This window comes from Vombatus ursinus, unplaced genomic scaffold (genome assembly GCF_900497805.2).
Source record: "Vombatus ursinus unplaced genomic scaffold, bare-nosed wombat genome assembly UNPS02001419.1, whole genome shotgun sequence".
Classification (NCBI taxonomy): Eukaryota; Metazoa; Chordata; class Mammalia; order Diprotodontia; family Vombatidae; genus Vombatus; species Vombatus ursinus.
In genome coordinates this window covers 20486383-20503694 of record NW_020941197.1, presented here as the reverse complement: position 1 = coordinate 20503694, position 17312 = coordinate 20486383, and the positions used below count along the sequence as shown (strand labels likewise).

Sequence of the window (17312 nt, the reverse complement as noted above, 5' to 3'; positions counted from 1 at the left end):
CTTCTCAGATATGAGGAGCTTAGAAGACCACTTTTGTCAGGGGTCCCAGTGGGGACAGGGTATATTATAATTATTAACTTTTATTGAAGACCAACAAGATGCCTGGCGCTATTAAAAATATAAAAACATTTTTGGTTTCTATCCAGGAAATCATACCACAGTGCCTTACTGGCACTTTTAGATAAAAGTGGTAACCTGGGGCCTTTTCTATATTCCCTCCCTTTGAATATTTTTTTTTAACACTGTGGAGAGTTTACTTTACTTGACACAATGAGACCAATATTTTCTTTTAGTTCCAAATGTCTGGGTTCTTCTTAAAAAAATCTCCCCATTGAAGTCTCTGCTCCAGTAGCCTTAAAAAAAATGTTTCATTGATGCTCCTTTCTTAAAAAAAAAATATCACTGTCCCTCTGTCTCTCCACAATGACTTCCCCTGCACTACAAAAGAACCCACCAAATGAGTACAACCAAGAAAACCAAACCAACCCATAGGTCATGTTTGAAAATGTCTTCCTCTTTTCTCACTCATTCTCCACCCACTTTCTTTTTGTTGTTATTGTTGTTGTTGTCAAATGTTAATTTATTGCAATAGTATCCTTTATAGCTTTTAATTTGCTGGGCATTCCACAGCACCACTACTGATGTCATCAATGGCATCATGAGGATGCCTGCCATCAATGTTGCAGCCCACAGACTGGGCTGTTCCAAGTATTTCTTTAATGGTTCCAAAGAGGTCTCTTGCCAAGGATCAGTGCCTCATCTGTTGAGCAATGTTGACAATCTCATTGAGAGTGATGTTTCCATTGTGTTTAATATTTTTCTGCTTCTTTCTGTCCTGAGGAGGTTCCTTTAGGGCTTTGATGATCAAGGATGAGGCAGAAGGCACAACCTCAATCTGGGCCTGTCTGTTCTGAATGGCAAATTTCACTGTGATCCTTAGTCCTTTCTAGTCACCAGTTGCTTTAGCAACGTCATCACCAACCTTTTTGGGAGACAAACCCAAGGGACCAATCTTGGAGGTCAGAGCTGATGTGGCACCAACTTCACCACAGTGCACCTTAAAAACGTGACTTTGATTTCATTAGGGTCAAACTTGGGAGGCATGGCAGTGATGAAGGTAGAGGAGCCTGCATGCTGTGGGGTGGCTGCCGGTGTCAGAGGAACCCGGATTTGGGATGACTGAAAGAAGTTGCATCTTCACCACCATGAGCTGGGAGCCAAACAAGTTCTATCCACTTTCTCTTAGTAAAGCAAGAAGCAAGGGACATGCTTCTGTCATCAAGAAGTCATGACTGGTCACTGCATTCATTGATCAAAGGTTTGAAGACTTCTAGTGTTATTTTCCTTTACATTATTGCTCCCAAGTTCTTAATCATTCTAGTTTGACTCCTGCTTTAAAGGAAACAAACAAACAACACTGATTGTGTCATCTGCAACATTTCAAGTAGAATCTAAAATTGTTTAGTAATCTCTCTCCACTTGCTGGTTAATACCCACATGGTTTAGTAGAATTATAACTCATCTCAATATGTCATAAACATACCATTCTTACAAAAATGCTTCATAAATTAAGGTTTAATTATAAAAGATCAAGAAGGAACACTAAAAACACCTCTCTTTTAGAATGTAAATTCTTTGGAGACAGGGATGACTTCTTTTTTTATCTTGTGTATCCTCAATGCTTCACATGTCATTGGAACTTAATAAATGCTTCTTGAATTGAATTGATGGGAGAGGGTTTAGTTAATTCTCTGGATTTTAAGACTGAATATTTTCTGGAATTTTTTTCAAGATAAGTGACTTCTATGGGAGTATGATGAAGGTAAATTATGAATTTAAATTTAGTTTAGGGTTTAGGCCAAAAGTAATCAATGCCTAGTATTCACAATCATCAGAATGGTTTGTGCTGTGGCAGAATGATTTGGTAGCTACAGGCAACTCTGCATGGGGAGGTATCAACAGGAACAAAATTCACAATTGTAATTGTCACTGTACAACACCAAAATAAATGGTTAGAAAGTGAAAAGTACAGTCAATAAATTGATTTTTTTTTGGTAGATGCTACAGAAAACACAGTTCTATTGATCTTTTTTTCCCTCTCTCACTGAATTAACCTGTTGTTTTGTCATTGCATAGACCCTGATTTGGAGACACAAGAAGCCACACACACTTTTATACCCTACACTCTTGAGAACTCTTAAGTTTTTTTGCATCCTAACTCCCCAACTAATTAAGGTTGTATTCCATGTATATGAAAACACATTGTACTGGCAAATATAAACAGGAGTTTCTTCTTTTACCTGAATACTTGAAACATTCCTCTATATCAAGATACTTAAAGTTGGCAGGAACTTTAGAGAGCATCTAATCCAACTTCCTCAATTAGTTACAGCAAATTTTTATCCACAGCAATAGCAAATGGGAATTGCATAGATACTGGTCTCGTCTTAGCCAAGCATCTTAAGCTTCTCCCCATTAGCTGGACTAATAGTAAGCTAAGTGAACTGATTTGGGTTTCATTTTTTTATTCCTTTTTTCATTCATTTTTGGAATTGCTACTTAAGGAGTGAAAGGGCAGTCAGAAAATAAGGGAAAAGAAGAAAAAGTGAACACGTTATTTAGAAAATCAATCCTCAGAAAACCAACCCTTCTATAATAGGAAGTTCATTCAAGAAGCCTAAAGCAAGTCAACAAAAGCAAAAGATAACTGGCATGCACAGTGTCTGTACATACAAAAACAAATAATGTAGCAACAAAAGATTTTAAAAGGAAAAAAAAACTAATAGGGGAATTAAATAATATTGTAATAGGCTATATTTCATTGAAGTGACTATTTACTACTGGAACATATCATGATGCTAAATTGGAAATAAAGGCTATTAAGTTTCAGTCAACCCATGAAATTATTACTGCAAACATTCATTATTTTTTGAAGCTGCCTATTGACAGCCCTTTGCCTCCAGAAAGCATTACATACCCTAGTCACAGTGGAACACAATCACTGTGTTTCAGATTATAAATTCATCACCATGTTCATAAGCCCATGGCAATGTTTCAAGTAATGTTTAGCTATATGAATAATCATACACATTTTCTTTTGTGTGTATTTGTGTGTATGTATGTGACGATCATTGATTGATCAAAAGCAATGTGAGCAGTCCAGAAATGTCAGTTTGGGCACATAGTGCTAACATTATACTTTTTTTTTTTCATAATAGAGCATAGAACACCTGGTGACAGGTAAAGCCAAAAGAAAACTCTGAGCACATTTGCAAAACAAGTCTTTCTGAGAAACATCAGCTTTATACGTGGACATGTCCAGTTAGCCACACTCAAAATCACTGGATTTCTGAGATGGAGGAGACATCACTACTTCAGTCTATGTCTACATAAAAGATACTCTTTACATTATACCTGACAGCTCATCATTCATCTTTCGCTTGAAGACCTCCAAGGAGGGGAAATTCTTAAAGCAGCCTGCTCTTTTTTATTCATTCATTCATTTGATATTTGTAGTCGTTAGATATAGAAAGGTAAAAAGCATTCAAGAAAGTCATCTTGAAGGTAGCTTAAAATTTACAATTGAAGGCTCCTAAGCAGCAGATTAATTTCCTTATACTTTCCCACAGTTTTATATAATTGCTAATTTCAATGCATTAGGGCCAGCTGGGTGCTAGTGTTTAACAACTGGCTCTCTGGAAAAAAAAATAAAGTGTACGCAACAATGCACTTTTAAGTTTAATCTCTATTATTACCATTTTATCCATCACTTTATCAAGTCTAGACATCTGACAAAACAAACAAACAAACAAACAAACCTAATTTGTACTGTTTGACAGTTCCCAAGGTGTAAATGCTCACAACGAAAATTTAACAAGAGGCTCTTGGGGGAACCTGACTCCAGCGCAGCCCTGATTGGGGCCCAAGGATACCTTGAAAGTAAGGCAAATGTAAAACAAGGTGATGTAAAATCAAATATGATGGTTGGGGAATATTTAGAACACTTCAATTCCACTTCTGGTTTGACCAATTACTAGCTATGGGATGGGACCATTTAGTCTTTTTTGAGCCTGCAAATTACTTACCTATAGAATGTGTGTTCGTCAATTATAAAGTGGTATAAAAATGTAAGTTGTTATTTTCATCCCAAGGGAATGTACTTTTTTAGTCAGTCAGACAGTAAATATTTTAAAAAATTATTTATTTTTAGTTTTCAATATTTACTTCCATAAGATTTTGAGTTCTAAATTTTCTCTCCCTCCACTCCCTCCCCCCAAGACAGTGTGCAATCTGATATAGGCTATAAATATACATTCATATTGAATGTATTTTCACATTAGTCATGTTGTAAAGAAGAATTAGAACTAATGGGAGAAACCATGAGAAAGAAGAAACAAAAAGAGAAAGAGAGAGAGAGCAAATAGTATGCTTCAATCTGCATTCAGACTCCATAGTTGTTTTTCTGGATGTAGATAGCATTTTCTATCATGAGTCTTTTGGAGTTGTCTTAGATCCTTGCATTGTTGAGAAGAGCTAAATCTATCAAAGTTAGTCATCGCACAATGTTTCAGCAAGCATTTTTTAAGAGCCTACTATATACAAGTTATTGTGCTAAGTACTCAGTATACAAAGGCAAAAACAATCTTTGCTCTGAAGGAACTTATATTTTAATGGGTGAGATAACATGTAAATAACTAGGTACATACAAGATATAAAAAAAGTAGTTGGGAGGCAGTCTAATTGAGGAAGGCATTAGCACAGGTTTGGGGGACAAGGCCACATGTAGCCGTCTAGGTCCTCAAGTGCGGCCCTTTGAATCCAAACTTTACAGAGCAAATCCTCTTAATAAAAGGATTTGTTCTGTAAAACTTGAACTCAGTCAAAAGGCTGCACCCAAGGACCTAGAAGGCCACATGTGGCTTCGAGGCCACAGGTCCCACATTCCTGCACTAACAGTTCGAGGGACAGGTAGAGCTAAGGATGGAGAGCCAGGCGTGAAGGACAGCCAATGCAAAGGTGTAGAGATAGGAGATAGAGTATCACGTAGGGGGAATAGAAAGTAGGCAGCATGTTGACTACATAGAAAAGGATAAAATATAAGAAGACTGGAAAGGTAGGAAGAAGTGGCCAGGTTATAAAGAACTTTAAATGTGCAACAGAGGAATTTATATATGATCCCAGTGGTAATAGAGAGCCACTAGAACTCATTTAGTGGGGAGTGGGAGGAGTGACATAAAAAAAAAAATCACTCGTGGGTAAATGGAGGATAATTTGGAATAGGGAGAGACTTGAGGCAGGGAAATAAGTTTGAAAGATATTGAAACAGTCTAGTAAAGAAATTATATGAGTCTGAATTAGGGTTGTGGATATATTAGTGGAGAAAAGAAGATACATATGAGAGATATTGTGAGAGTAGAAACAAGATTTTTGTAACAAACTGGATTGTGGAGTGAAGTAAAAGGAAGGAGTTGAGGATAACACCAAAGTTGTAACTTGGGTGTACAGGAGGATGATGGTGCCCTCAAGAGTAATAGGGAAGTTAAGAAGAGAAGAAGAGAAAGATAATGAGTTCTGTTTTGTTCATGCTGAATTTGAGATCTTCAAAAGGCAATTGATGATACAAGATTGTGACTCATTAGAGAAACTAGGGCTGGATATATAGATTTGGCAATTATCTGCAAAGATACGATAATTGAACATCTGGGAGCTGATGTGATCATCAAGTGATACAGCTTAGAAAAAAAGAGAAGAGGTCCAGGACAGAACTTTGGGGGATACCCAGAATTAGTGAGAATGACATAAAGAATCAGCAAAAGAGACTGAGATGTAGTTGGACAGAAAGAAGAACCAGGAAGAGGAATGCCACAAAGATTTAAGAAGGAGAGAGTATCCAGGAGGAGACAGTGATTAATGCTGTCAAAGATTGCAAAGAAGTTAAGAAAGATGAGGATTTGAGAAGATGCCATTAGAATTGGGCCATTGAGAAGATCGTTGATAACTTTGGGGAGCTCAATTTTAATTGAGCAATGAGGTGAGAAGCCAGATTACAGGGGATTTAGAAGATAAAGAGAGGACAAAAAGTATTGAGGGACCTAGCACCAACAATCCTCTTAAGAAAGTTTAGCCAAGAAGGGGAGGAGACAAAATGATAAGTAGTAGAAAAATGGTAGGATCAAGTTGAGAATTTTTAAGGATGAGGAAACATGGGAGTATTTGTAGGTAGGAGAGAAGAATATAGGGAGAGTGTGAAGGGGGAAGCGGGGGAGGGGGAGAGAGAGAGAGAGAGAGAGAGAGAATGGCAATGAGGGCAATCAGAGAAGTTAGGACCACCTCACAGTTAGTAAATGTGGCATAGAGGAAGGATACTGAGGAGCAACCTGACAGATAGGGGAGAACCACCAGTGTTATGAAACCCCAGAAAGGAGAGAATATACAGGACATTCAACTCAGAATCAACACTTATTTAATCTTAACTTTTGAAATGTTTTATTGATGCTGTGTTTGCAACACTTTTTACTTCCCAATACCCACTCCATTTCAAGAGGAAACTTCTTTTGGGGTGTGTGTGGGGAGGACCAAGATATGATTTCATTGATGCAGAGAGCACCCAGGTAAAGAGACTTTTTCCACCAATGCAGATCATGAACTGTTCTGCAATTTATACCCTTAAAAAGCAATCCAGGGATACTTAGGGTCCTCTCTTAAACAACCATCATCAAACAACAACAGCAAACACTTCACAACTGAGAGAAACAAACCAATACAGAAACCGAAATTAAAAACTTGCAACTGAAACTAAAAACTTGCATCACAATCTACACCCATATTCTATCACCTTTTTACCAAGGGGAGGAAAGTGTTTCATTATCAATTCTCAAGAGCCAGGATTAGACATTGTCATTTGAATTCTGATACCTTTTAGTGTCATTAAACTTCTTTTGAGAAAGACAACTTCAACTGTTACTTTTTGGTTATGTTGGGACTATACAGATTTATCCCATTTGTTTGAGAAAATTCTATTTTTTTTATCATAGAGTTTGGTTGGATACCATATGTTCCAGTGCTGACAGAGAATAGATTAGATGATTCTCCAGTGTAACAAGGACTTCATTGAAGTGAACTGATAAATCAGATTTGATTAAAACAAAGCAAACTTTAGTCTAAGCAGAGATATCTGGTTACACAGGATTTCTATTTACCAGTAAGACAAACACATTTTAGAAGTCAGCATATTTTCAAGAAGAATTTGAAACATTTCCAGTGAAAACATTATTAAATGCTTTTAGATTTCTGACTTACACTTAACTGGGTCAATACAAACTTAGTAAATTCCCGAATCTCTCTTATTCTGCAGGAAAATCTTGGAAGTTCTTTTGTCTGATACTTTGTTAATTTTTTCAGTCATGTAAAACAAGAACATTTATATGTTAGAGTTAGAAAATGGGAAAGCAAAAAGAAAATCCAATACTCAGAAAAAAATGTAAGTCTAGATGAATCATATTCTGCTTTCTACCCCTTTTCTTATTGTTACTGAAAACATTTAAAGAATATTTAATGGCTAAAATATGAGGACAACAAACTAAAAATTGAAAAGATTGGTCAAGATTTCTACAAGAAATTATTATCTCCACTAGTGACAATGGAATCACCATGTTTGGAGTTTCATGTCACCATCTCCAGTGTGCTGCACGAGGAAGCAAAAATAGCACATTGAAAAAAAGAAAAAAGAAAAACCAAAGATGGAAAGAGTTGAAAGTCTAGACCAAGTACACACAGGAGTGGTCCACAATAGAGCCCACACAGTTTTGAAGGTGTTGAGGGATCAGTACTCAGGACATTTGAAAGACAGGAGGATATACAATGGTTGGGGAACAAAAAAGCACATTGCTCAAAGTATGTTCTCTATTATTCAAGAAAAAAAGTGATAGAAAAAAACAGTGGTAACTAGTGAACTATTTCTCTGCTGTCTTATCTTTATAAAGTCTTGATGAGAATAATCTAAGCATATATTGAGTGCATACTCCTTTGAGAAAGCAAAAGGAAGTCTTTCATAAATAATATTCTACAGTAGATTGTATCTTTATAGCTTTACAATGGACTGAAAAGCGTGGAGAATTTAAGAACCCATATGTGCTTATTATTTGTTGACTATAACACACATCCATATTTGATTTGGTTGAACTAAATCCTACCTTAAAGGCTTTTTTCCTCAAGTGTGCATCTACCATACAAATGTTAAGACCATACAAGACTCCATGAAAGGTATAGCAACTTTGTTCAACTTCTTTCTAATTATTAATATCAAAGGAGGTATAAAACAGTGAGCTTGCCAAAGGAAGAGGTGCTCCAGATGTTCCCATTTGTGGATGACATTTACGCACATTGCATCAAGTCCTAGGACTTTTTAGAACCTGCTAAATGAGAATCATAATCTTACAAAGAGTTTGGCCTGTCTAGAAAACAAACAATTATCCAAGGAATATGATAAAGTCAAAAAAAGTCTGGAATGTGACTCATAGGACTTCGGTTTAAATTTGGGCTCTATGACTTATCATCTCTGTGACTTTGGGCAAGTCACTTGACCTCTCTAAACTTCAATTTCTTTATTAAATGAAAAAGTTGAACTGGGTGTCTTCCATAAAGGAGCTTTAATGCTATGATTCTGAGGTCATGAGTTACCATGATTTTTTCTATTGTTTTTTTTCTTTTAGACAAAAGAGAACATCTATCCACACAAGGAAAAAAATATTATGATTTATAATTGGATGAACATTCCATCAGCATATATATATGTGTGTATATATACACATATCAGTAAATGTACACATTTATGTGTATTTACAGATATGCATTTATAAATGTAGGGGCAGCTAGGTGACACAGTGCATAGAGTGCCAGGCACAAAGTCAGGAAGATGCCTCTTCATGAATTCAAATCTGGCCTCAGACACTTAACAGCTGTGTGACTCTGGGCAAGTCACTTAACCCTGTTTTCCTCAGTTCCTCATCTATAAAATGAGCTAGAGAAGGAAATGGCTAACCACTGCAGTATTTCTTCCAAGAAAATCCCAAATATGGTCAAGAAATGTATATATGTATGTCTCTATATCTATATAGATGGAGAGATAGATATCTTGGACTCACTGCACATAGAGAAAGGACTAAGAATTAAACTGAATAAGAGGAAAAGAATAAAAGATATAAAAGCCTATATAAAAGAATAAAAGAAAAAGCCTTTGGTGCTTTTAATGGCACAAATGAAATAAAAAAATGCTTTTTTGACAATAATGTCCTGGTTATTCAATATGGCTAAAAATCATGGAATACTATATTCTCCAAGTAATAAAATTATTGATCACCCAAAACAAAACAGAGAGATGCAGAGTAGGTATAGTGAGAAGCATATTACCACTGAAGAACTGTACATGAGAAGTAGTATAAAAATGTCATCAGGGAAATGTGTGACAGGGAGAGAGAAGGAATAACAGACAAACACCCTGGGTCCTACTGCTACCTTGGTAATGTGTTGAGGAAGGTCTTTAGTATGTCAGGTGAAACCCCTGTGGCGGATTTGTAAGAAGACATGGATAAAAATTACACCAAAATGAGAAAGTGTGAATGGCTTGTGATGTTTACTATGGGAAAGACTCCATATTTGGTGAGATTATACATCCATGGAAATTCTGAAATATCAAGGTGCGGAGAACACACATATTCATGTACATGTACCACACATTAAACAGTAGTTGTTAGGCCATATTCTGGTTAAATTAAATCAAGAATTCTCAGTACCTCAGCACAGAAATTAAAGCAATATTACTCATTTTACTTTTCTTAGCTTTGTCTTAGTGAAGATAGACGTGTGCCCTGTTAATTTGATCAACGTGGACAGTACATGTCTATCACTCAGGCAAGATGTTTTTCTCTGGATGACACATGGACCACATGATCAAATTAGCCAGAAAATTGTGCAATTTCTCCTTCGCTTTGCTCTGCTTAGGTAGAGCTTACGATAAAATCCAGTTTCCCAGGGACCATGGGAAAAGCAAACAGCAACAGCAATCACAGCCATTACCACCACCACCAACCAACCAAGTCAACAGTGACAACAGTATCTTAATTCTTATAGTGTGCATTAGGACATAAATTTTTTTCATGAATATTACCTCATCTGATCCTTACACAAACAATGTCAATTAGGTAAGGCAAGTGTTATTACCTCTAATTTTAAAGATAAACTGAGGCTCAGAGTGGCTACCTGATTTATTTGCTCAAGATCACAAAGCTAATTAGAGAGAACCAAGTTCTTAACCAAGAATCTTTCTAATGAATGTTTCAACTTAGCTCATTTTTTGACACAAGCCAATGTACTGCAATTACTTTACATGTGTAAGTACACAGATATAACACCTTTGATAGGGAAATAATAACAAAAATCTCACCCTAAAACAGGTAAAACTCCTTTACTCTTCCACTAAATTCACCCAGTTTAGAAGAGTCATAACATACAGGCAGGAGCACTTCTCTTGTCAACTGGGAAGAAGTTGACAAGGGAGTCTTGTAATACTACTCTAACTCATTTACTTGTACATGTCTGCCTGCCATGACTTTGCTCATCATGTACGCTCAATTAATGTTCCAGGTTAAAATATTATGTTCAGAACTTGTTCTACCTATAAATGGAGTAGTTGGTTGTCTATGTATTCACCCCTTCCCCTAATCCTTTATTAATATCTTGCAAAATTTTAAAATTCAATCAACAGAATTTTTTTTATAAATTACTTTGTATAAAGAAGCAATAAAAAATGTAAACATCCCTGAAAGAGGTAAGGCATTAAGTTAGTAACACTAAGAGGGAATTAATTCATAACTCTTCCAACATAGCAGCAACTCCCTACAGAATGAAATGCCCAAAATGTGAATTTTGATAGAGGGGAAGAAACAAAGAGAGAAAATTAGAGCTGAGTCACTATTTATGGGAAGGGAGATCTTGAAGCAGCATCAAAGTTGGGGGGACCTGAAGCACCCAAGGCCAGAATGAGGGCCCTATGTATTTGGAGGGAATTGTCAAGATGGGGGAGGAAAGTCCTGAAAAGGAGACTGGAGGGGAAGGTATATGAGGCAATCTTTGGCTAAGTGTGCCTTGAGTGTGATTATGAGTGAGAATATATGTAGAGAGCATAGCTAGGGAATGCTGAAACATTTAGAAATATCTGAAGACTTTGGGAATTCAGGTGAAGTGCTTGGAATGGGGGCACCAAACATTGGCCAAGTCCCAGGAGTAGCTCAGAAATATAGTCCAGCTACGACCTTAGAAATAACTGGGCACAATACAGACTCATTTATCCCCAAATTGGCCAGCTACCACTGCCAGAGAGCTGTAATCACACTGCTGACTCATTTTCTGATCATCTCAACTTATAGAGTCTCAGGTTTCCTACCAGTAAAATGGACTGTATGTGTCTTAAACATATCATTTAAAGTGATATGTGTAAAGAAGGAATCATCTTTGGATCATCTCTGATATTAATTTTCTGTGATATTCTACTCTCCTCTCTTAATGTCCCTGTGCTTCAGTTTCTACATTTGTAAAATAAAGGACTTGAACTAGATAGTCTTATTTCCCAAAATGCAATAATAATGCATTTTATACAATAATTATTTTAATTTTCATTTTTGGAGTCATCTTTACTTCTGAGCAGCTCTCTGGATCCCTCATGCCAACCTTTAGCACGGTCTATAAGTATACTCCAAATGGGATATATTATGGAAGATAGTCAAGAGATTAAAAAAGATACCTAATCCTTATCCCTCCTCAGCTCTATATTTATTCTTCAGAGAAACCCAAGGATAAGTGCTGTTTAATCATTTCACTTATCAGGTACTTGGCCAAAAAGTATAGGATGAGATGAGGCGGGGGTAGCATCCGGGTAAGGTTGTCGGCATTCAGAGATGCTGGCACATCACTTTTACATCTGTTTGAGAGAGTCAGCCAAGCCACCTGTTGTATTTCTATCCCCCAATTCCTCAGGGAGCTGGCTGCTTGAAAGCAATAGGTTTTATATTGTTGAAATTTGCAAAGAAGAAAGAACTTACAGGTCACTCAGTTCCTCACCCTAGGGATCACCACCACCAGATTGTTCCCTACAATATACCCTTTAATGCAATACAGTGTGATTCTAAGACAGTGCCTTCTTTGTCCAACCTCATTTAAAACGTTCCAAGGAACAAAGGCTCCTCCCTTGCACGGGAGACTAATTCAAAAATCTCATTGCTTACAAGGTCAAGGAGCTTGTCTGATATATCAGCCTACAGGGAGGCTAGGTGTCTTCAAAGTCAAGTTCACTTCCAGAACTACCTGTAATCCTGCCTTGTGCCCAATGTATGTAGACTCCTGAATGGAGAAGGTGACAATTAGGATACTTTAACACAATGAGGAGTTTTAATTTTATTCCTGTACTCTAGTTCAGGATACTCCTATCCCAGTTATCTCCCATCTTGTCTTTCATATTCACAGTTATCACTGTACAGGTGTACTGGCTCCATCAGCTTATTTTAAGGATGTCCCTTCCATGATGAGAAGTAGGAGGCCTGAAATAGAAAGCCAGCCTTGGGGGCAGAAATATCTGAGTTTAGTTCCCTCCTCTGACACTTTTAACTGTAAGATCATGGGCAAGTCAGGACAGTTAGGTGGTGTAGTGGATAGAGTACTAGCTCTGGAGTCAGGAGGACATCAGTTCAAATCTAGCCTCAGACACTTACTAACTGTGTGACCCTGGGCAAGTCACTTAATCCCAATTGCATGTTATTCTACCTCAATGCCCCAGACAGATCTCTGCAGTTGCAGATGAAGGTAACAAATATTTATTAAGTGCCTACTATGTGATTGACAACAACTGTGCAAAGTAGGTACTATTATTATCTCCATTTTTCCTGATTCAGGAAACTGAGATAGCAGTTAAGTGATTTGCTGAAGTTCACACAGCTAGCAAGTGTCTGAGGCTGAATTTGAACTCAGATTTCCTGACTCCAGACCCAACTTCCATCTTCTGCCTCCCCTAGCTAACCAGCACTATCAGTGAAAAGAGTTTCCAAACCTGGGGTTCCTGACACCAAATAATTCACTGATCAACAACAACAATGACAGCAACACCCACACAAACAACAAAAGGTCATGAAAGGAATGTTCAAGCCCATTTTTATGTTGGATCCCAGGGGAGTACTGAATGAATTAATAATTCTGGATACAAAAGAGAGAAAAACCTTTTCTCCACTCTGCTTCTGCCCAAGTCAAGATGAGAACTGCTATCCTCAAGCTGATGAACTTGGTGACCAACTGGCCAAAGAGGGACCTCAAAAACAGAGTGGCTGAAGCCCCCAGAGCAGGCATTCTTAAACTTTTTTTGTATTTTGGTCCCCTTTGGCAGTCTAGTGAAGCCCACAGAGTCCTCAGAATAATGTTGTAAGATGTATAAAATAAAATGTTGTTAAGATGTATACAATAAAATGTTGTAATGTTGTAAGATGTACAAAGTAAAATAGCATTACAAAGGAAACCAATGGCCATGCACCCTACCCAAACACTTGGGGCTCCATGGGAGAGGACCTAGCTGCTAACTGCATGGCATAGGTTCTCTGACAGCTGGATATGGAGGCTAACTCCCATCTCCTTTTCAGATTTCCTTGCCTTAGAGAGTGAGGCTATTATTATAACTGATCTCAGGTGAGTTATCCACTGATGCCAATTATTTGAGCTAATTCTGTGCTATGCAGAAAAATAACTTATTCCATCATAAATACTTACACATAATTAGTCATGGACAGTAACAGATTTCTGTTTGGACCAAGTACTCCAAAGGACATTATATAAAATGATTGGTTAAGGACTAATTTTGATTGTGTGGGGTTTGTTGAAAAAATTGAAGGCAGAAAAGAAGCTGTCCAGAGTTAATTTTATGATTGACATCTTATTGCTTTTACTGCATCCCTGCTTCCAAGAAGCATAAATAACTTGATAGGCATAAATACATCCTAACAATGCTTGTCAAAGGCAAATTAAGAAAGATGTTAACCCATTTCAAAGATGGCAAAATGGACTCAGAGTTTAAATAGCTTGTCTAACAAACCAGCCAGAGTCAATACCTGTTCCAGGTCTTGAAGCCCAACAAATTCAGGTGGCTGGGAATTAGACTGCGACACTAACAACTGTATACTATTTCACTGGCTCCAAAGGGTTCATTTATTAATCGATGTTACCTAGGGACTGTCAGCATTTAAATTACATGGTGTTGATTCTTGTTTTTTTAGCTACAGCTTTCAGCATCCCTTATAACTGTCACTTACTAATGGGTGAGGTGGGGGAAATGCTGATTGCTAAGAGTAAAGTGATTTGTCAGCTTTAGGGGATGTGACTGATGACCAAGGAGACTTCTTTTTCTTAGGCATAAGCTATAAAATCCATCTGATCCATGCAATTAAAGTGGTTACACTTCATAGCTCTTCTACTAGAAAGCTAACTTTTATTGTCAAACCCATATGATATAGTCAGGGAATAATAAAACCAGTACGACCACCAGGCATTGTATCATACCTGACTATTTCTCCAGATCTATGGAAGCCTAGCACTATCAGAAACAATGACTGGTACAACCAAACAATTGTATATTTTCTAGTGGTCTCCAATCTACTGCTATCATTTAACATATATGTGCTTCTGCATCTGTATTACCAGACTGTTAAATCCTTAGAATAATTCATTCAATATTAAGCAAACATTTTTCAATAACAATAGTTCACATTCACTTATATAAATTTGCATATAATTTATAGAAATTAGGGCTTAAAAAGAACTTTTCTCATAGAAATCCTGTGAGGTAGGTAGGGCAAATGTCATGATCCCCACTTTATAGATGAAGATACCAAGGCTCACAAAGTCAGGCACACATGCAACTGAGAGTGTCTAAGCACACTTATTCCAAAGCAGGATTTGAACTTGGGTCTTCCTCACTCTAGGTCTAACACTGTATCCACTGTGACAGGTAGCTGCCTGCATAGACACCTTCTACTATAAGAACAATTTTCTTTACGTTATACTCTGATGCCTCTCAGAAATAACTTTGCTCCCCACTGTACGTGATCCTCATGAGGTAGAGTTGATACATTAATACTTTGCTTAATCAACAAGTATTTATTGAATGGCAGCTACTTATAGGGCACATAACTTAGGTCTGTGTCTTCAAGAAACAAATCTGGCAAGCATTCGTTTATTTACCCAATAACATTTATTGGGTAACTAGTCAGTTTAAAAGATAAAATGGATAACAGTTACTGTGTCAAAACTGCTTTTATTCTATGGGATGTGGGAAAACAAGACGTTAAGTAAGTACAAGATAACTTGAGAAGGGAAACACTGCCCATAGCAGCACCAGAATTGAACTTTGAAGAAAATGAAGAATTCTCAGAGGGTGATGTAAGGAGGAAGAACATTCCAACACGCAGCACTGCCTTTGTAAAAGCTCAGGGCTGCCACCAAATTAAAAGAACAGTAAACAGGTCAGTTTGGCTGGAATGAAGAGTATACGAAGATGGGAATATGAAATTAGTCTGGAAAGGTCATTGATGCCAGATTGTGTAGGACTTAAATGCCAAGCTGAGGAGTTTATATTTTACTTTCAAGGTAACAGGGAGCTACTGAAGTTTCTTGATGTTTAAAGTTTTTTCCAGCTCTGAATATATGATCCAATGATCTTATGAACCTTCTGTCATTTCCCAGATCTGCAAAAAATATATTAATCTTAGAATGTTTTGGTTTTAGATTCTAACAGGAGCTTCCAGCTTTATCAGTGACTACTCACCTGTGTTAACTGGCCCCACTAACATGATAAGCTGACCTCCCACTCTTAAGAGCACAGCTAGATAAGAAGGGTTTCAAAATGACACTCCATTTTCTGGGGTGAGACAACTCCACTTTGGGTTATTGTTTAAAACTCTTTGTCCTCTTCAGTAACTTGAACTCACATGCCAAGATAAAAGGTGGGAAACCATATATTTTTATGGTTGGAGTCAGCCAGAGATAGAAGTACTAACAACATTCTACTTAGCATAATATACTCTTATTGCAGAACAATCTAGCACTCTAGTGGGCTAGATATCACATAAAAATTCCTCCCATCGGTTCCCTATAGGGTTTGCAACCTCATTGGTGGTAATTCATTACCTCTTATCTGCGTAAATGATCCTTGGTCTGGTACATCCCTATTTGGCATCATTATCACCCTGTTGGTGCTTTGAGTAATGACAAAGACAAGAGTAGTCATGCAATTCATAGCATAAGTGAGACAAACTAGTTACAGGTGGATGAAATTGCTTGACCACTGATACAGAGACAAGAAGGCAAAAAGGTAAGCCTGGAGGAATTAGGACCACTTGTCTGGAATAGAAGGTTCCTTTAGGAAATTGGAAGAAGATAAGTATTAAAAGGTAAGTTATTGAAAATCTTGAATGCTGGACTAAAGGGTTTGGACTTAGGCATCACTGAGACTTCTTATGAGCAAAGAGATAATATGTACAAAATGGTATTTATGTAGTTAATCTGGTAGCCATATACAAGATAGAATGAAGAAGAGAAACTCAAAACAGGTAGTTAAAAGACTAAAAGTAAGATAACTAGAGCAGTAACACTGAGAATGGCAAGGGAGAGACATATAGGAGAAATATGGAAAGGAAAAATAAATAGAATTTAATGAATAATGATTTAAAAAAGAGTAAAAGATAATTCCTAGGGTTTAAATTTGGGTGACCAGGAGAATGGTAGTACAATTAATGAAAAATGGGAATATCTGGAAGAGAAGCTGATATCTTCTAATTTACAATGTAAAGGGTGGGGATTGGTTGAGTTAATTAATGAAATCACCCCACCTCACTTAAAGTCAGTGTCAGGATGCTATGCTCTAATGCCTTAATCAGGTGAGAATACTTCTCTACTAGATCAATCAACCATAGGCCTTAAGCTAAATGCAGAAAAAGTCCTTCATCAGCTTAGATGTCTTTGAAAGCCATTGGATGAAATGGACTGATGTTGCTCAAGAAATGTATTCATATTGGTTGAGAAGAATTGATCATATCCTATTGGTTGTGTTTAAAATTATGAACCAGTTCAGAACTGAGAAATCAGGTTAGAGCTTCTGGAAGCTTAATGGTGGAAGCCTCCAGCTAAACGGAGAAGGAATTGCTTAGAGGAAGAGTGGAGAGAAAAGAAGAACCCTGGCTTCTGTTTCAACCTTGTTCTACTCCTTCCCCTTCCCTTGGCTAAAA

The 17312-nt window shown here is 37.2% G+C and overlaps 1 pseudogene; it reads right to left on the bottom strand.

Annotated features, from left to right (window-relative positions):
• Positions 1 to 607: 607 nt before the first annotated feature.
• Positions 608 to 1104, bottom strand: LOC114045722 (annotated as a pseudogene).
• Between the last annotated feature and the right edge of the window lie 16208 nt (positions 1105 to 17312).